The sequence below is a fragment of the Aotus nancymaae genome, unplaced genomic scaffold, assembly GCF_030222135.1.
Source record: "Aotus nancymaae isolate 86718 unplaced genomic scaffold, 86718_ANA_hifiasm-v0.15.2.pri h1tg000046l, whole genome shotgun sequence".
NCBI classification, from domain to species: Eukaryota; Metazoa; Chordata; class Mammalia; order Primates; family Aotidae; genus Aotus; species Aotus nancymaae.
This window is the reverse complement of record NW_026988460.1, coordinates 23,183,489-23,204,023: the sequence shown is the minus strand read 5'-3', so window position 1 is coordinate 23,204,023 and position 20,535 is coordinate 23,183,489. Positions and strand designations below refer to the sequence as shown.

General features: G+C 39.1%; 1 protein-coding gene across 1 annotated transcript in view; it reads right to left on the bottom strand.

Moving 5' to 3' along the window:
• Window positions 1-19,530, bottom strand: part of PPARG (peroxisome proliferator activated receptor gamma) — a 196,232-nt gene extending 176,702 nt beyond the window's left edge. Inside the window, exons 1-2 of the mRNA XM_064362035.1 lie at window positions 19,514-19,530; window positions 12,043-12,131 (exon numbers count right to left, since the gene is read on the bottom strand). The gene's annotated coding sequence lies outside the window, so the exon portion shown is untranslated. The remainder of the gene's footprint in view (window positions 1-12,042; window positions 12,132-19,513) is intronic.
• Window positions 19,531-20,535: the final 1,005 nt, after the last annotated feature.

Genomic DNA, 20,535 nt, shown 5'->3' with positions numbered 1-20,535 from the left:
TCTATATCTTGGCTATTGTGAATAATGCTGCAAAGAACATAGGGATATAGATACCTCTTTGACATAATGATTTCAATCTTCATACCCAGAGTAGATTGCTGTATCATATGGTAATTCTATTTTTAATTTTCTGAGGAACTTCTATATTGTTTTCCATATGGTTATACTAATTTATACTCTCACCAACAGTGTACCAGGGTTCTTATTTATCTACATCCTCACCAACACTTATCTTTCATTTTTTTGATAATAGTCATTTTAGTAGCTTTGAAGTGATAGCTCATTGTGGTTTTAATTTGCATTTCCCTGATGATTAGTGATGTTGAGCATTTTTTAATGAACCTGTTGGCCATTTGCATGTCTTCTTTTGAGAAATGCCTGTTCAGGTGTTTTTCCCATTTTCAAATTGGGTTATTTGTTTTCTAGCTATTGAGTTGTTTGAGTTACTTATATATTTTGTATATTAGCCCCTTATCAGATGTATAGTTTGTAAATATTTTCTCCCATTCTGTGGGCTGTCTTTTCACTCTGTTGCTTCTTTTGCTATGCAGAAGCTTTTTAGTTTGGTGCAATCTCATTTGTCTGTTTTTGCTTTTGTTGCCTGTACGTTGGAGTCCTACCCAAGAAATTATAGCTCAAACCAATATCATGGAGGTTTCCTTCTATGTTTTCTCCCAGTAGGTTTACAGTTTCAGGTCTTAAATTTAAGTCTTTAATCTATTTTGAATTGGTTTTTGTATATGTTGTGAGATAAGGGTCCATTTTTATTCTTTGGTATGTGGATATCCAGTTTTCCAAATCCCATTTACTGAAGAGGCTGTCATTTCCCCTTTGTGTGTTCTTAGCACCTTTGTCAAAAATCAGTTGACCATATATGCATGTGTTTATTTCTGGGCTGTCTATCCTGTTCCTTTGGTTTATGTATCTGTTTTTATGCCATTACCATGCTATTTTGATTAGTATAGTTTTGTAACGTATTTTGAAATTAGGTAAAGTGATGCCTTCAGATTTGTTCTTTTTGCTCAAGGTGGCTTTGGATTTTAGGGGTCCTTTGCAGTTCCATACAAATTTTTGGATTGTTTTTACAGGGTATCATCTCATTTATTTGTCTCATCTTCAATTTCTTTCATCAATGTTCTATCATTTTTAGTGTACAGGTCTTTTGCCTCACTGACTAAATTTACTCGTAAGTATTTTATCCTATTTTAAAAATTGTAAATAGGATTGTTTTCCTAATTTCTTTCTTGAATAGTTCATTGTTTGTGTATAAAAACATTACTGATTTTTGTGTGTTGATTTTACATCTTGCAATTTGCAGAATTCATCAGTTGTAACAGTTTTTCTTCGTGGAGTCTTTAGGTTTTCTATATATCAGATTATGTTATCAGCAAATAGATAATTTCACTTTTTTTCTTCCTAATTTGGATATCCTTTATTTTTTTTCTTGCCTTATTGGTCTGGCTAGGATTTCCAGTACTATGTTGAATAGACTGGGCATCCTTGTCTTGTTCCTGATCTTAGAACAGCTTTTGCCTTTTCACCATTGAGTATGATGTTAGCTGTGGATTTTTCATATATGGCCTTTACTGTATTGAGGTACATTCCTTCTACATATCACTAAAGGATACCAAATGTTGTCAAATGCTTTTCTTTTTTTTAACTGAGATGGAGTCTCACCTGCCACTCAGGCTGGAGTGCAACAGTGTGATCTTGGTTCACTGCAACCTCCACCTCCTGGGTTCAAGATATTCTCCAACCTCAGCCTCCCAAGTAGCTAGGATTATAGATGCATACCACCACACCTGGCTAATTTTTTTATTCTTAGTAGAGATGGGGTTTTGCCATGTTGGTCTCAGACTCCTGACTTCAAATGATCCACCTGCCTTGGCCTTCCAAATTGCTGGGATTACAGGTATGAGCCACCGTGCCTAGCCTGTCAAATGCTTTTCTGCATTTATTGAAATGATCTAATGAAAAGATAATATTTATTCTATTAATATGGTATATCACATTTATTGATTTTCATATGCAAACCATGCTTGCATCCCAGGGATAAATCCCACTTTATCATGGTGAATATCCTTTTAATGGGGGGTTTTCTATTATTTTGTTGAGGATTTTTGCATCTATGTTCATGAGGGATATTGTTCTGTAATTTTCTTTACTTATAGCATCCTTATCTGGTTTTGCTATCAGGATAGTGATGGCTTCATAAAATACATTTGGAAGTATTTCCTCCTCTTCAATTTTTTGGAAGAGTTTAAGAACAATTAGTATCAGTTCTTCTTTAAATGTTTGGTAGAATTCAGCTGTGAAGCCATCCAGTTCTGGACTTAATTTTTTTTTCTTTTTAGAAACAGGGTCTTGTTATGTTGCTCAGGCTGGTGTTAAATTCTCGGGCTTGTGCAGTCCTCCTGCATCAGCCTCTGAGTACTTGGGATTACAAGTGTGCACCTCTAAACCTGGCTTGGGCTTTTTTTTTTTTTTAATAGAATGGTATCTTTTTATTTAAATGTGTTTCATAGCTAGTGAGATGAACATCATTTTAAATGGCTGTTTCTATTTTTTCTTTTTTCTTTTTTCTTTTTTTTTTTTTGAGACAGTCTTGCTCTGTTATCCAGGATGGAGTGTAGTGGCGTGATCTTGGCCCACTGCAACCTCCATCTCCCAGGTTCAAGCAATTCTCTACCTCAGCCTCCCAAGCATCTGGGATTACAGGTGCCCACCACCATACCTGGCTAATTTTTGTATTTTTAGTAGAGACGGCATTTCACCATCTTGGCCAGGCAGGTCTTGAACTCCTGAATTTGTGATCCACCCGTCTTGGCCTCCCAAAGTGCTGGGATTACAGGTGTGAGCCACCATGCCCGGCCATATTTTTTTCTTTAAATCATTTGTTAATGACCTTTCCTGATTTCCTTATTACAATTTTAGTGTTTGACTATTAATAAAAGTGCTCAAGTGGCCATTTTTATGTATAGGCTTAAGTTGGGTATACCTAAATAGATGATTTAAAAAGCACTCTGTTAAAACTTAAGAAGATCATGGAAGTTATTAAATTTCTTTGCTCATACTCTACTCACCAAGTCAAAGTTAAACTAAAAATGGACAGATAGCCTGTGAGATAATGCTACTCATTAACCTGGGTGGAATTGTCTAAGTATGTTATTACTATAGTTACTCTTTTCACAAGAGTTAAAACAATCAAGTGTATTTTGTTTAAAAGATCTTATCTTCCATCTTCTTTGGGGCTGTGGGCTGCTGGTAGGAATAAGTATATAGAAATAATGATAGTCATGAAAGGTCTTTTTTAAGAACAGTTGAAAACATTCCAATAAAAATCTGAAGGCATGATTTCCCATAAAAAACTTCAGTGAAAATAATCTAAACTTAACCAACCACATTCACAACAGAGAAGATATTATACAATATGAATTTGGAAAGACCTTTAGACAGCAGCTAGAATGTAGGATTACAAAAGAATTTTCTTCCCCAAATTGAGCCAAATGTACCAAATGAAGTGAAAAGAGCAAAGAATATACAATCAATGTTGAAATCATGTGAAGTTTTCCATTTCATTCCACAAATTCAAAAACTATCGTCAGCTATAACACGAATTTTATCCAACTAAAAGAGCTACAAAGAATAGGCTCTTGACTTTCTCTCAAGCGAGAAATGCAGAGGAGCAATCAATATGGAGGGAAAATTTCACTGAGGTTTTGGTATGAAGATTGGAGATTTAGGTGACAAACACAAACAAAATGCAGAAAACTATCTTCAAGCCTCTCCCTCCCTAGATAAATAGATCATAAGTCTCATTTTGAACAATTCACAGAATTTACCTCTTTTTCCATTTGGCCAGGAGGAAAGTGAAAGTTTGTTTGTTTGTTTGTTTGTTTAAAGCATCAAATGAAATTCTGCATGGAGGGAAGGACACTAGACCACATCACACTAAAAGTTGAAACACCTAACACTTTCACACTAAGTATACCAGCTCAATGGTTTACTCTGAAATGGGAATACTTTGAAACTCAAGAGAGTCTCATTGCCCCAATTGTTTGTCTACTGGGAGACCCTTTTCCCCCTAACTCCATAGAATGCCCTTTTGATTCAGAGCTCATTACAAAGACTGATGACAAAGCTTCATTAACTCATCTGCAACAAGCCCTAACCCTCTCTTCTTATCCCTTCCTGCTCTCCACAAGCAGGTGAGGGATCGAGCAAAAACACGCCCCATTCACATCTGCCCTTCAACATATGTCCTTAGGGGAGAATCCAAATATTATCCTGATAAGCTCCTTGGATTCTAGGAGAATTTGCCTGCACTATCTTGGGGGCAAATAGTCCAGGATAGGATTGCTTTGCCAAAGATGAACAGGCAAAACAAGTTGAATGCCGGACCCATGCAAAAATTTGTTACTCTCCCCTCTACAGGCCCCCAAAAAGGAAAAGAAAAAAAAAGGTGCAGAACTGGTAAATAATCCAAGCTTACCCTAGAAAGAGAAGAAATGCTTATCCTTCACACAGTTGAGAGCTTAAGGGGAAGATGAGATAACAAAACTAAAGAATAAGGCCCCCACAGAGCTGGAAATGCTGAGGAAAGAAACTGAGGAGAAAACAATATAGTTCCAGAACAAAGAAATGTGTCAGGAGTAAAAAGTCACAGAACAAACATGGAAAACTAAATCAAAGACATATTCAATGACAGGAGGCAGCATTACCACAATGATTACTTCAATTTGCACATCAGAGAGTTTAGGGAATACATAGAAAATAATCAATATCAAGAAGAATACTAGTGAAGCTGCTGAAGATAAAGAAAATTCCTACAAGTATCCCGGGAGAGAGGATCAAGTCACTTGCACAGGGAAAAGGAATTCATTAGGTGGGCTCAAAACTTCTGCATGGGAACATTCACCCAAAACATTGAAGCACCATCTAAACATTTTGAGTGAAAAGGACATGCCTGAAAAGTTCTATGCTCAGTGTCATTCACTGGTACAGGCAACAACAGGCAGCCTCACAGAGGCCAGGATTCTAGATGCAGAATGTTTCTAAAAAGTCTAACTGTTGCCTGAATGCTCCTCAGAGTGGTCATCTGGATTTCCACTGTATCATTTCCACTTTCCCACCTGCTTGTCAACCCTTAGTATTCCAAGATTTTAAAACTGTTTCCAACCTCATGGACACAAAATGCTATCTCCTCACTGTTTTCGTTGGCATTTTTCTGAGGTGAAGCTCCAAATGTCCCTCCAAAATGGTGGTACCAACTTTCACTGCCATAAGCAGTATCTTAGCTTTTGCTCCATATCATTGCCCTCTCTGATATTTGGTGGAATGAAGGTGGTCACTACGTGGTCTAAGGTTTTCTGCAAATTTGTCATCACCTTTCTTAACCATTTGTGTAAGTACTGCTGGACTCCCTGTATAAATACATTCACATATGTTTCCCCCATTGCAAACATGGACTGGATCTTACCATACACACCACGATGTCCCTCATTTATTCAATGATATATTGTGGAAGGCTCCACAATCTCCTTCCCTCTTCCCGCTCACTATCAATAAACTCTGTGAAGGAGTTGTATTGAAAATAATCCTCTCTTCCTGTATCATATTATTTAACTAAAACTCTGTCAAGGTTTACTGGAGTACCAAGTGATATATGAATTCTCTTCCCTTTGGTCTGGTGGATCCTCTAGTGGGTCTTTCTTTTGTATTACATCACTGCTTGAGAAGAGAAATAAACTTCACCGGCACTCTGGCTGTGGTTTCACACACACAAAGTGAACAGTGATAAATAAACTGTTACTTTGGACAAACTGATTTATTTCCAGTTAGCTACAGAATCATAGAATATAATTCTCTTATATAGCTAAGTAATATTTTATCACTCAAACATGGTAAAACTGGTAAATCCCTGTGAGATAAGTCAGTTACATCCTAGGCAGATAATGCTTCACAGTCACTCTCCAGTTCTATTACTGTGGAAAGTCAATCACAGTTTCCCTAGTTCATCATTGTAGCTTGGTTTTGTCTGCATTTCTGTCAAAAACACACATTCTCCTGTTGAGGATGTCAGTGATAATTCAGCAAGAAAAACTTCAGAAATAAGTGTTTAGAATGGTGTCTAGTACATAATAGGTGTTGAACATGCGTTGTTGAATACATGAAAACTAACTTCTATTTTCTAATTGAATTTTCTATTAAATCCATCCTTGTATCTTATGTTGTATTTGAATTATGATTTTCAATGGTGAAATGGGGGTCATTTGTAGCCAATCCATATGGCAATTCCCATTACTGGGTCTACTTGAAGCTGTTTCATTTTTCTAGATCTATCTTGCAAAGGCATGTGGGGTGTGCAGATGAGATGCAATATTACATATCATATAAAGAAATAGGACGTGAATCACTTCTCTTCACACCCTCCCCTGAGCAGCCACCTCACATTTTCCCATACATTATTCATTTAGGATCACGTCTTTCTCCCGATTACAAAACAAACTTAGGTGCACAGCACTCATACCCAGGAGACATTTATATGTGGTTTGGAAAGGAATAAGGGCAGGCAGCCGGAATGCTAATTACAATCTTGGACTTTGCTTCTTTCATCCAGATTCATATTTTGTTCACCTTCCAGTTAAACAAAGTGGATCCAATGCATATCTTTACCTCTGTTTCCCTTTGAAACATCATCAAAATGACAAAATGGGAATTTATCATGGCACAAACTCACCAGTATAAAGGGAGTCAAAGAGGAGACAACAATGGATGGAAGATTCTCCACATTTTTAGAAGGTGGGGAGTAGAAGGAGCAGTGGAAGAAATGACTTAGTAGAGTGGAGAAAGCAAAAATCCAGGTCTACTGATGCAGAGAGTAATGAGAAGAGGGTTGATTCATTCTACAGAACCCTAGAAAGTTCAGGAATTGGATGTATCAGGTGAACGTTGGAAGCAGAGAACTGAAGATTGCCTGAAACCCTGTATCAAGAACACTTCCACGTCTATTCTATTCCTTCACCCAGTGAAGTGACTATACCTCCATTACCCTATAAAGGAATGGAGGTTTATTTTTTGGAGAAATTGAAAGAGGGAGAGAGGTTCTGGCACAGGAACTGTAGGCATAATGGAGAGTAGAGGTGAGCACTGTGGCAGGAGTCCCTCCTCTGTTCTCTGGCATCCAACCTTATAACCCTCACTTTCCCCAACCATCCCTCCAGCCCTCCTAACCCCCAGTACACTTTACTCCCACCAGAAGATTGCATGATTCTCCCCTGGAGAAACTACTTTAGGAGAAAACAAATTATAGATAGTGACATTTAGGGGCATCTCAATTAAATAAATGGGCCTTACTGAATCACATCACAGCAAAGTCCACCATTCAACAAACACTGATCATGCCTGACTCTTAAAAATAAACTGCCAAATATCACTAAATTTTTGAGAAACACCCCCACAATGAAAGCCACACAAATAATTAAAAAATCAAAGCAAATAATCTGAAAAAAGAGAACTCAGCGAAAATAAATAACACAAGAAGCAGAAAACAGGTGAATAATATTCTGGGAGACAAAAGAGAATACACAGTACCCACCAAATAAGAACAATCACAAACAAGTAAGAGCTCTTGAAAATTAAAAAGATAAGAGTAGCCAATACAAGTATTAGAAGATGAAGTTGAGAAACAGTCCCAGAAGTAGCATTAAGAAGCCAGCAGGTGAAAAACAGAGAGGAAAGATAAGACAACTAGAGGATTGTGCTAGAATTTTTAAAACAGGAATTCTAGAAAGACAGAGTAGAGACAGGGAATTATAAACCACTGGAAAAAAACAGAAGTCTATGAGTCCATACCAAGGAAAGGGAGATAATAGATGGATGGAAGGGTAGATGGATATGTGGATAAATAGCTGGATAGATGGATGGATATATGGATAAATAGATTGAATGGATAGATGAAGAGATGGATGGATGGATGGACAGATATTGGATGGGAGGGTGAATGCATGGGTGGCTGGGAAGAAAAGGGAGGGCTCTTTCTTTCGGTAGAATGCTGAGGGCTTACTGGTAAATGTGAAGGAAGTGGAGGAATTAAACTGTCATTTGCAACCATCATAGTAAAGATTGGTTCAGGCAAGAATCATTAATGGATTTTGGTTCAGGGAAAATTTTCAATAATTAAGAGGATAATAGCACAGTCTCAAAATGTCTTTCCACAGATTGTTTATTGCAGGGGGAAAAACAACTATACATGGAGAAATTGAATAGCACCTTGACCAGGTGACCAAAATTAACACCACCAGTGAGGGGTAAAAGGACAGTAAGTGTCTCTTACATGTGATGTCCTAAAAACGGACACATCATTGAGGTGGTATTCTGACCAGAAAAATGCATAACCAGAATCATCAGGAAATAAAAACAAAGAGCATTCTATTTAAAATAAAAGTGAGAGGGGCTTTATTCTTTTTAAAAAATGTGTCATGAAAGAAAAAGATAGATGTGGAAATTTCCACACTAAAGTAGGCTAAAGAGACATGACAACTAAAAGCAGTGTCTGATACTAGACTAGATCCTGTTCTAGAGAGAAATATATACATGAAAAACATTTTTGGATCAACTGACAAAATTGGAATATGGATGATAGATTAGATAGAACACTCGGCCCAAAAAGTATCTTTAGTGTATATATATGTAGACTCTTTCTCTCTCTCTCTCTTGTTTGTGTGTGTGTGTGTGCGCACATGTGTGTGCAAAGCAAACATAATAGAAAAGAGAATGAGTGGAGATTATATGAGTGTTTCATGTAATAATCTTATAGTTCTTCTATAATTTTGAAGTAATTAACAAATAAAAAGGTTTTTTTAAAGAATTGCCTCCCACTTACTTTTTCTTAGGAAGTTACTAGAGAATGTGGTCCAACAAAACGGTGGAGTAAACTAATTACAAAAAAGTCAAGAATCCAGGAACGAGGGGAACCAATACTGGAGAAAGGGAGGGCAATTCTCAGGTTGACAGTAAAGGCAAGGTTGACGTTAGGTAGGAGGCCAAAAAGAGCAACTGGTCCCACCTGGAGTGGGAGGATAGAAGGGTTCCCAGACAGATGTCTCCCCCAAAATTATATCTATAGGTTATCTATCTGATGTGTCTGTTGAACTGAGTTTTACAGTTCTTTAAAGAATTTAGGAAGAATTGGTGGTAGTAAAAAGAAACAAATGAGCAAAAAGGAGGTAATTATTAATTTGAAAAATAACGTACAAAAAAAGGAATATTCATACAATGTACTATGTGGCTTGCTCATGAATAATATTTGCATGGTAATAATAATGTAAAAAAAAAGGCCAGGCACAGTGACTCATGCCTGTAATCCCAGTGCTTTGGGAGGCTGAGGTGGGAGGATCATTTGAGCCCAGAGGTCAAGTTTGCAGCAACCCATGGTCGTACCACTGCACTCCAGCCTGGGCAAGAGAGCAAGACCCTGTCTCTAAAATAATAATAGTAATATAAACACAGAACATTCATTTAGCAAAAATTTTTGAAAAAACTATATTGGGAGGCCCAGAATAATGGCTCATAATCTGTAATCCCAGCACTTTGGGAGGCCAAGGCAGAAGGATTGCTTGAGTCCAGGAATTCAAGACCAGCCTAGGCAACATAGTGGGACCACATCTTTACCACACACACACACACACACACACACAGACAAACTAGCCAGGCATCATGGGGTGCACCTGTGGTCCCAGTTACTCAGGAGGCTGAGGCGGGAGAATCATCTAAGACTAGGGGTTTGCAGCTGCAGTGAGCCATGATTGTGCCACTGCACTCCAGCCTGGGTGACAGTGCAAGACCCTCTCTCAGACACACGCATGCACACACACACACACACTATATTGAGAGAAAGAGAGGAATAAAGGAAAGGAAAGAAGGTGGGGGGTGGAGAGTAAGTATATTAAATTAACAGCTTCCATAGCTTCAGGTTGGGAGATGCCTGAGTCTATTAAAAAGGCAACGTAGGCAGGGCGCAATGGCTCATGCCTGTAATCCCAGCACTTTGGGAGGCTGAGGTGGGTGGATCACCTAAGGTCATGAGTTTGAGATCAGCCTGGCCAACATGGTGAAACCCTGTCTCTATTAAAAACACAAAAATTAGCTGGGCATGGTGGCACACACCTGTAATCCCAGCTACTCAGGAGGCTGAGGCAGGAGAATTGCTTGAATCCAGGAGGCGGAGGTTGCAGAAGCAGAACTCAGGGATGATGGTTTGGGGGAAACTTAGTTTCTTATGCCAGTTTTTAATAACTGTGTGTGTGATGTGGTGTGTGTGGTTGTGTGTGGGTGTATGTGTGCTGGTTTTGAGAGGGAGAGGAAAAGGCAGGGATTGGGACTTGAATAACTGAGGAATTTGCAGAACTAAAGGAAGCTGTACTCATTACATGTGTTGCAATGTGCTTCTGCTTACGAATATTGTTATGACCCCAGTGGAGTGTGATGTCTAAAACTAAGAAGAGAAACACACAGAAAGGTGTTCTCATCAAAGAGAGGTTGCTGTCTGTAGTTTTGGATACAGGACAGGATGGACAGTACAAGGAAGATCTTTGTTTGATTTGAACAAATGAAGTGCTCAACCTCCTCATGGGTTCAGCAGGGGAATTGTTTCACCTGCAGCACAGCTGTCACACAGCAAGCCGCAGAGGAGTGTGGACATGTCATTCGGGCTTCCAGCTGAGATTTCCCTGGGGACTTGGGAAAGCCAAGGAGAAGAGTGTGGGTGGTACACAATGTCTCTGTCTGGTTGGTGGAAATTTCAAGGCTAAGCAGAAATATGCTGAATTTTCTTTGGCAATTAAAAAACCTGTAAGAATACCAGTGATTTCTTAATCCAGTTTTGCAAGTACAAACAATGATTGTGTATTATAAAAAGAGCTATTCAGATTTAGATTTCTTCATAGTTCCAATAAGGCAAAGATCAAATTTTAATGTAAAAAAAAAAACAGACAAACTGACAATGCGTGAGAATGTTCTAAATATTTTAGAAATGGTTTAACTGCTTTTTAGTTTATGCTATTTCAGACTGTAATTCTTGCAAATGTAAAGTCAATACGCAAAATGGAGTTAAAGTATAATAGTTATAAATGTTTTTACGCTCCCATGTTAATCTAAAATAAAATAAAGTCTATGCTTTTTTGAAAGCTGATGATGTCCATGTATTGATTGGGAATGCTTCTTAGTTATAATGTTAAATATTCCATCAAAACAAAAATTTTAAAAGTCCATCATCTGGATGTTTTCAAACATCTAGATATGCAGTGCCATGCAGACAAAACATCCACATGGCATAATCCAAAACACATAGACAGTTCATAGAACCTGGCAGGTTGTGACCAAATATTTGGGATGTTACGGCTAGATGTGCACTGCACTTATTTCAGGCCTCAGGAAATGGGCTTTGTTGAAATATGGCATAAGCTGGTTTGTCTTTTTGCTGAGATGGGTTATAATTTTGATTCTCTGCCTTCATAATTATATGTATAAGTTTGAAAGTTTTATTTAGCACATCATCAAAAAAAAAAAAAAAAAACAAAAACCTTTATACCCTTGGGTTTCCAAATTGGGATTAGGAATTTGTTAAATTTATTTTAATAGTCAACTTTGTCTCTAGCAGACACCTGTTAGCTAAATTTTTAACATAATAGAAACCAGCCAACCAGTGTGATCTAGTTGTCATTTTTTAAAAACTGAGGACAATGCAAGAAACAGTATCCAGTACAAGAATGTGCACACTTTATAACCACAGCATTCCCCTGGAGACATCACAGAGTAAGCCGAAAAGCGCAGCTTCCCCACCCACTCCATACCAGAGAAACTTTCCCCTAAACTCACCTATTACCCCCATTTAAAAAAATGTGTATAAATTTAAGGGGTACAAGTGCGGCTTTGTTACATGGATATATTGCCTAGTAGTGAAGTGTAACCATCACCCTAATGGTGTACATTGTACCTTTTAGGTAATTTCTCATCCTTCACCCCGAACACACAGTATTTTACCTTCTGTTTCTGAGTTGTTTCACTTAAGATAGTGGCCTCCAGTTCCGTCCATGTTGTTGCAAAAGACATGATTTCATTCGTTTTCATAGCTGAATAGTATAAGAAGGAAGAATTTAACCAAATGAGTTAAAAAAAAGAAACATTCCCCTTATCAATAACTCCTAAAGTTATTAATATATATGTTTACATACATATATATGGATCATACATATATTTGTTCAACCAACAACAAAAAACCTAGCTCTCCTAGTTCTAACACATAGGTGAATAAAGACCAAACCCAAACCACCCTATATGGTTAAAGAAGAAACTAAAACTAAAGAAACAACAATACTTCCCAATTTTTTGTGTTTCTGTGGTCTTTAGTGAAAGAGATAATTCTTCCTGGTGCATGGCTACTAACTATATTTTCACACGTGGCCCTGTGGGAAGCTTACACATTTCTCCATAACAACACAGGATTCTTTTTATAGCACTACCCAATGTTTTGTTGCCCATCAAAGAATAGAATCACAACGTTGAGAAAGCAGGAAAGGACACCGCAGAGTACATTCAGTTCAACCCTTTATTTTATCCCCAAAGGCATTAAGATACAGAGGTGTTAAGTAACTGATTCATTGTCCAGAGCCAACGAGAGGCAGAACCCAGGCATCCTGTGGCCCAGTGAGGTGCTCCCCGCTGCTGTCCAGACATCTCACTATTCTTCCTTGGTAGGAGGGACTAAGTGTCAACTTGCAGCTCCTTCCTCTCCACCTGCTTCTTCACTGTGTCTTTCCCTCAGATGTGCTCTTCCCTGTCTCTCATCTCTTACTCTTCACCTCTTAAATGAATACTGCCATTTTTTTTTTTTTTGAGATGGGGTTTCACTCCTGTTGCCCAGGCTGGAGTGCAGTGGCACAATCTTGGTTCACTGCAACCTCCACCTCCTGGGTTCAAGCGATTCTCCTGCCTCAGCCTCCTGAATAGCTGGGATTATAGGCATGCGCCACCACCCCCAGCTAATTTTGTAGTTTTAGTGGAGACAGGGTTTCTCCATGTTGGTCAGGCTGGTCTTGAACTCCCGACCTCAGGTGATCCGCCTGCCTTGGCCTCCCAAAGTGCTGGGATTACAGGCGTGAGCCACTGCACCCAGCCGAATCCTGCCATTTCTAATCTGAAAAAATTTAAATCTCTGCTGACACAACATCCATACACAACTTACTAATGTGTTTTAGAAAACATCAAGGCAAAATGGTGCAATGAAAATAATACTTAATTTGGATTTAGGAAACCTAGTTTGCAATCCTGAGTGTTCCTTTTAATTTTCTATAACTTTGGGCAACTCACTTGCAGCTCTAGGGTCAGCTTGCTGATCTATAAAATTAGAGGATTGGTCTGGGTGATCCTTAAAGCCTCTCTATTTCTATAGTTGTATAGTTATTCTGCTTTTTAACAAATTTAACTGTGAAAACAAACAAACTCCCCCATATGTTTCTTAATCTTCATAATTCCTCGCCCACTGGAACAAATCTATAATCTTCATGGTGTGCCTCAGTCTTAGCTTCCCTTTTCCACCCATCGAAATGGGAATTATCTTTATGTAGTTCTCTTTATGCGTTGCTTACCACAGCACCATGCAGACTTAATGGCTTAATAAGGGCTTTTCAATCTGATGATGACAACAATTATGAAATATAGTGCACACGTAGACATTCTAACGCCTGACATTTAAAAATCTTTACAGAAACCTCTTTATTTCATTTATTTATTTTGATTTTGTTTTACTCTTCTTTCAAACAACACCAACATTAAAGCATTGATTCTGGGAGAAAAAAATTAATTAAAGCTTTTTAGGGTCAATTCCTAACCAAAGTGTTAGTTATTTAAGTTTAAGGGAAACTGAAAGGAGGAATCTTTCTTTCCTGGCCCCTAATATCCAGGTTTAACTTAGTCCATTCAAAAAAAAATATTGAAATTCAAGTGGATCAAAGAAGAGTTAAAATAGAGACTAAAATTTTAGCCCTTGGGAAGAAGTATTTCTTCTGTTTTAAAGTGTATTTAAAAGAAAAAAATTTTAAGAAATAAAAGGAGATAACTTGTTTGTAAATAAGACTTACTTAGGTTTATGGTCTCTAGGACTTGCCATAACATGTTCAACTAAAAAGGGAATTCCATACTATTCAAGAGGGTGCAGTGTGCCTTATGTCTAAAATGAAAGTTAAGAGCCCAATAGCCAATGAGTCATCATTCCAAATGATAAACAAAGGACAAAAATAAGATGACTAAGAAGAGAGAAAAAGCAGAATTACTGGAAGCTTTATTGGATACCCAGGAGCATTAGCTCTTCTTATAGAATTGGATTTGCCTTTTGAAGAAATCCCAGCTATCAATCACCCTAACAGCTAGCCTGGCTCGGCAGCTGCCATCGGTTTGTTGGTGATTACATCTTTTTTTTTGCTGGTTTGATTGCAGTCTGTGTGAGAGACTGATTTATTTGTACTGTTCTTCCTTGGAAAACTAATTCTCATTTTGAACTTTCTCCTGCTTTGTACTGGTGCTACAAAACTTGGGGGTGGCTTTAAATATGCCACAGCAGAGATTCTTGCTTTAATTGGCATGCCTCTTCAAGGAGGGAGCAATACAAGACATGATGAGGGCTCTAGAGCTCCCTTACCAATTGCCAAGTGAAATTGAAAACAATTAACACTATCTGATCTTCCATTCTCACAACTCAAGGTGAGTGAGAACAGAAAGTCCATTCATTAGTACAGAGACTGATGCTTAGATATTTGGGTGTCTTGCTTATGAACAAAAGATGAGCTATCACTAAAAAGGCATACAGAGAGGTGCATGTTTTTATTTTGCTGCATTCAGAATGACTAACAAATGTCATAACCATAATGCCAGCTATGAATTGACCCCAGTGTTTGAACTTTTTTTGATAATTTAGAAGGACATATGTGCCATTCATTAAAATGCTTTTCCGTGAAGAATTTATTTTCAAGGGTTGACCTCTATAATCCATGTGTACCTAGTCATATTTGAAACACATTTTAAAAAAAAAAAAAATCACTTCTGCCAAGTCAGCACTCAGTAAAATAAGGAGCTGATGCTTTCATATGATTCACATTCTCTGCTTCTCTCCCACCTTCCCTAGCAATTTCTGACCGTTTTATTGTTAACTAGCTTTTCCAACCAAGTAAAGAAGACATTTTAAAAGATGAAGCTCATACAAGAATTTGATGTTATCTAAAAGCAGCAGGTTTGGGGAAAGCTTCCATCAGGAACCTGATTTACCAGGAATTTAAGAAATACACTTCAACTGGCCATTCTTTTGAAGTCTCCCAATGAGAATTTTTCTGAACTAGCTACCCAGCGGAGGCAGATGTGGGTTATTAACTACTCAATAGTAGGGATTTTGGAATCTCTGCCTATGGAGCCAAACACCAAAACACTTAAAGTTTTGTTTCTCTCTAAGGTGACACTGTCACAGAGACAGGGGCAGCCTTCTCAGGAGTTCAGGATGACAAGCCACCCTGGCTTCTCAGACAAGCCACTGACACACACCAGGTTTGGGGAGCAGAAAAGAAGGAAAAGGAGGCAGAGCTAGACGGCTTTTGGGTGGGTACCTCAAAGGTCTCACTACCCTAAGTTGGTCTGCCTCTGATGGCTAACATTTTCCCATTCAGGAGATGGTCATGTGAGTTGTATCACCCACTACAATGCAAATATTCCCTGAGAGATTAACACATGAAAATAAATCATCATCTTTCCATACTGTTCCATATCATTTTGGTAGTATAATTCTATTTTTAGCATGACTATTGCCTAAGAGCCAATTTCAACAGTGTGTAGGAGAGGTAGTGACGTGAGTGTGGGGTAGGGTGTGTAGAGATAGAGGGAGGGAAGGAAACAGTGCAGGCATCAAGTAGAGAAGATTGCGCAAAGCAAGAGCAACTGGTCCAAGAAGATGGAGAGCCTGTGGGCTGAGCACAGTGAGAGCCCCTTGCCTGCTCAGGAGCTGCATGATAGATTCTGAAATAAATTTCATCTTCACACTTGTATTTAGTTCTGCTCCTTGGTCACCTGGAGAGTAGAAAGGAGGTCAGGGCTGTTTGGACCTGGTGATGGTCAGCCCTGGGGAGGAAGAGAATGAAGAACTGGAGGAGGGTTTTGGCCTCTCACGAGGTATGAGAGTAGAAATTGGGATCAGGAATTTGATCGTAGAGGAGGGACTCCTGGTATGAATAGCAGAGTGATTTTGGTGAGCAGATGGGTAGGTGCAGTGAGTGGAAGTGAGAATCAGAGCAGAAGTCTGGATGTGGGAAGAGGGCAGCAGTGGAAGCTCCATGGCTGCAAAAAGCAAGATGCATCTTTGTTCTTCTCTCTCTCTCTCTTTGGCATTCTGCACCCTTTATCTTTTTCCCTTTCATCATTCTGTGTTTTTTCATCTCCTATACTTTCCCTTTTTATCTATCTGTCTATCTATTTATCTATCTAATCTACCTATCTCTTATTTATTTATTTTAGAGATAGACTCTCAGTCTGTTGCCCAGGCTAGGGCTCAGTGGAGTGATCACAGCTCACTGTAGCCTCAAATTCCTGGGCTCAAGGGATCCTCCCACCTCAGTCTCCTGAGTAGCTGGGACTACAGGCACACACTGCCATGCCTGGCTAATTTTCTAATTTTTTGTAGAGACAGGGTCTCTCTGCGTTGTCCAGGCTGATCTCAACTCCTGGGCTCAAGTGATCCTCCCACTTTGGCCTCCAAGGGTTACAGGTATGAGCCACTGCACCTAGCCCTTATTTATTATTTGTTTGTTTGTTTTAATTGTGGCAAAAAAACTACCTAACATAAAATTTACTCTCTTAGCTATTTCTAAGCATATAGCCCAGTAATGTTAAGAATATTCATACTGTTGTGTGACCATCCAAAACTCTTTTCATCTTGCAAAACTGGAACTCTGCTCCCATTAAACAACTCCGCGTTTCTCCCTCGTCCAGCCCCTGGAAGCCACCATTCTACTTTCTGTTTCTATGAATGTGACTACACAAGGAACCTCATATAAGTGGATTCCTACAGTATTTATTCTTTTGTGACAGGCTTATTTCATTTGACACAGTGTTCTCAAGGGTTATTGATGGTATAGCATGTGTCAGAGGCTCACTCCTTTTTAAGGCTGAATAACATCCCACTGCATGGAGAGACCACATCTTTCTTGTCCATTCATCTGTCAGTGAACAGGTGAGTTGCACCCATTTCTTGACTACTGTGTATGCTTTCTGAAACTGAAGTCTATTAAAATTATTTATGTACTAAATAAATCACCAGGAGAAAGGAGGAAGCATAGGATATGGGAATCAGGTTAGCAGTTTGGTATCCAGTATGATGCTGGACAAGTTAATTCATCTCTCTGAGCCTCTGTTGAGGGATTTGGTTTAAATGAACTAGGCAAATGTCCTTCTTCTATCATCTACGATTTCTTGTTTCTCTTCTTATGTTTAAAGCAGGAGGGTTAAACTGTTTTCTCAAATTAAGTAGATTGTTCCTCTTTGTATGAGAATATTTTTGAAATTTTTCCCTTTGAGTAAGTGGTCGTATACGAGAAAAGCCCTCTACTTCTGAGCCCCTTTTGAGTAATTTATATATTCAAGCCCCCTTTGAGTCATTTACTTGTACTTTTGCATATAATTAATTTAATAAATTTTCTGCAGATAAGCCCTAAGATAGTTTCTTTTAAACTTTAGCCTCAATCAAATGCTTTTAATATACAACTATTCATTGAGCACTTATATATGTTCAAAATTACATTAGTCACAATGGAGAATTAAAAAAAACAAGGGTACTAGACAACAAAGAGTAAACTGCTCTTATGAAGCTCAAAGCCTAATCCACTGTGTCTTCAGGTTTGGGGGCATTACTGATTTTTAAAATTTCCTTTCATTTTATTCTAACTTATACTCGGATTTTATCTTCATTACTACTTCTAAAATTAACTACTCCTGTGGTATTTCTTTGGGCTTCCTTCCCCATCAGAACAAGCCAGTTGCTCCTAAGCTAACACTCTGGCATGTGTGGTCAGATACAGAATATTCTGTTCCACCCATTAAGGCATGTCATGAAGAATTAGAAACAAAACTATCAAATTAGTTAAAAAACAGAACAGGTTGAGTCTGTATGCCAGCAGTCTTAAAGAATTAAGACTCTTACTCTGGAAAGGTGAAGGATTGATTGATGAACAGCATACTCAAAGTCTGTCAAAGATAGATTTTAACAAAAGGACACCAGGACTAGGGAGAATCCCTAGGAACTTGAAAATGAAAGACTTGGCCAATTAAAGAAATATGCTCCTAAAGTCCCCAGAAGAGGCAGAGCCTGTGAGTATAGTATAAAATAAGAGTTTGATGGATATGGATGAACATACCAGGTCTGAAAGGTGATTCATACAGTTCGAAGAACCTCCTTGTGTGTGGTTTGGTAGTTGCTATTACACACGTCTACCTCAGCTCCACATAGTCCCCCTGGAGCCAGAGAAGCTCATGTTAAAACTGTTGCTATGTGCTGAGTTGCATTACCCACCCCCCAAAATGCATATGTTGAAGTCCTAACCCCTAGTAGTTCAGAATGTGGCTGTATTGGGAGACAGGGCCTTTAGAGGGGCAATTAAATTAAAATGAGGTCATTATGGCAGGGCCTAATCCAGTATGACTGGTGTCCTTCTATGAACAGGAAATTTAGATACAGACAGTTACAGAGGGAAGACCATGAGAGGACACAAGGAGAAGGCAGACATCTACAAGCCAAGGAGAGAGACCACAGGAGAAACCAACCCCACTGACACCTTGATCTCGAACTTCCAGCCTCCAAAACTGTGAGACCATCAATTGTGGTTTTAGCCACCCAGCCTGTGGTACTATCTTATAGCAGCCCTCACAAACTAACACAATTGCAACGCACACCTTTATTTTATTTATTTAACAAACACTTACATAGAGCTTACTATGTGTCAGCCACACTTCTAAGCATTTTACAAACATAATTTAATCCTCACAGCAACCCTGTGAGGTAAGGACTACTATTGTTCCCCTTTTACGGATGAGGAAACCACAGCACAAAGAGGTTCAGTATTTGTTGCTGTCTCCTACTTTGCATTAATAAGTGAAGGAGCTGGGATTGGAAGCTGGGTGGTCTGACTCGAGTCCACTGAATCCCACCCTACACATTCTCTGTTGCACTGTCTCCTGGGATTTAACTAAGGGTTCCAAGGTACAAGCTAAAACTTGTCTCCATGGTTGTATGTATGTGTGAGTTTTTAAAAACCTAATACCACATGGTCCCTTACTGCCAGGTGGATTGAAATCACATTTCATAATGTTTTTCTAGATGTTTAAGCCTCATATCAAGGGAAACAATCCAGGATTCCTACAAAATATCTGCTGGTCCTTCATGAGAGGACTCTCCAGACCTGGGTGGACAATTCTCATTTCTTACCTAGCAACATTCCACAGAGGGATGAGAAGGTGATATTGTCTCCTGTTAACAACACAGATAACTTCTAGTTATGCAGACCTTGAGGAATGGCACTAGAGGCAGCCTTCTGCAGCCACACAACACAGCATGGAGTCCAAGGACTTTTCTTTCTGCATCCTTGTCTGCAAATAGACTGCCAACCAACTCGTGTCCAGAAGCTTGATTCCAAAGTGTGAAAAAAAATCTTTCTGCAAAATCAACCAGAGATGGCAAACTTAATTAATAAACATTCTAGAACATGAGTAACCAGGGCCGGGTTCAGAGGGGTGGGACTCACTGCAGGGAAAGAGGGAACCCTTTATCCTTGGCCAAGAAATGCATGGGCTTTGAAGCTTGGTATTGTCTTAATGGTATTTTCTACGAGGAGCACCAGAAGCTGGACCGCAGTTCAGTGGAGAGAGTTAATTCCTTTCTAATTATTAAATGGAAGGAAAGTACACATGTCCAACCTGCTGAACATGCCACTTCAACTTTGCCCGCGCCATGCCGCAAACCTTCCCACACCCTGCCCTTTAGAGTTTCAGGTTTAAAGCTTTGTTTGCAGTTGTTTTCTGCTCAGAGTCATGTGTATGGGAGCCAGAAACACACCTTTTTCCTTTTTCCCATTGCAGCTGACTCACCTGTAGCTTTTTATGGAGGTGACAGAGAGAGACCAGGGAGGGCATGAGAGGCCAAGATGGTACCAGCGCAAGTTTGGACTTTAATGAATCAACATTCTTAGTGATTGAGAGACAGAGCTGAGGGAGGGGCTTCTTGTCCTGCATATGCTTAGCAGCCTTTCCACTTTTCTCAAGAGCTGGTTCTGGACCCCACATTACCCAGGGAGCATTTTGATAGAAGGTCAGCAACAGAATCTGCTGCAATCGCAGCCAAGGAAGTAAAGCCCAAAGTACACTCAACAAGAAGGGGGCAGTGATGGGCCGCCTTCCCTATGCCATTTCCCCTCATATCCAGTCCAAAGCTTGGCTTCCTTAAAATGATCT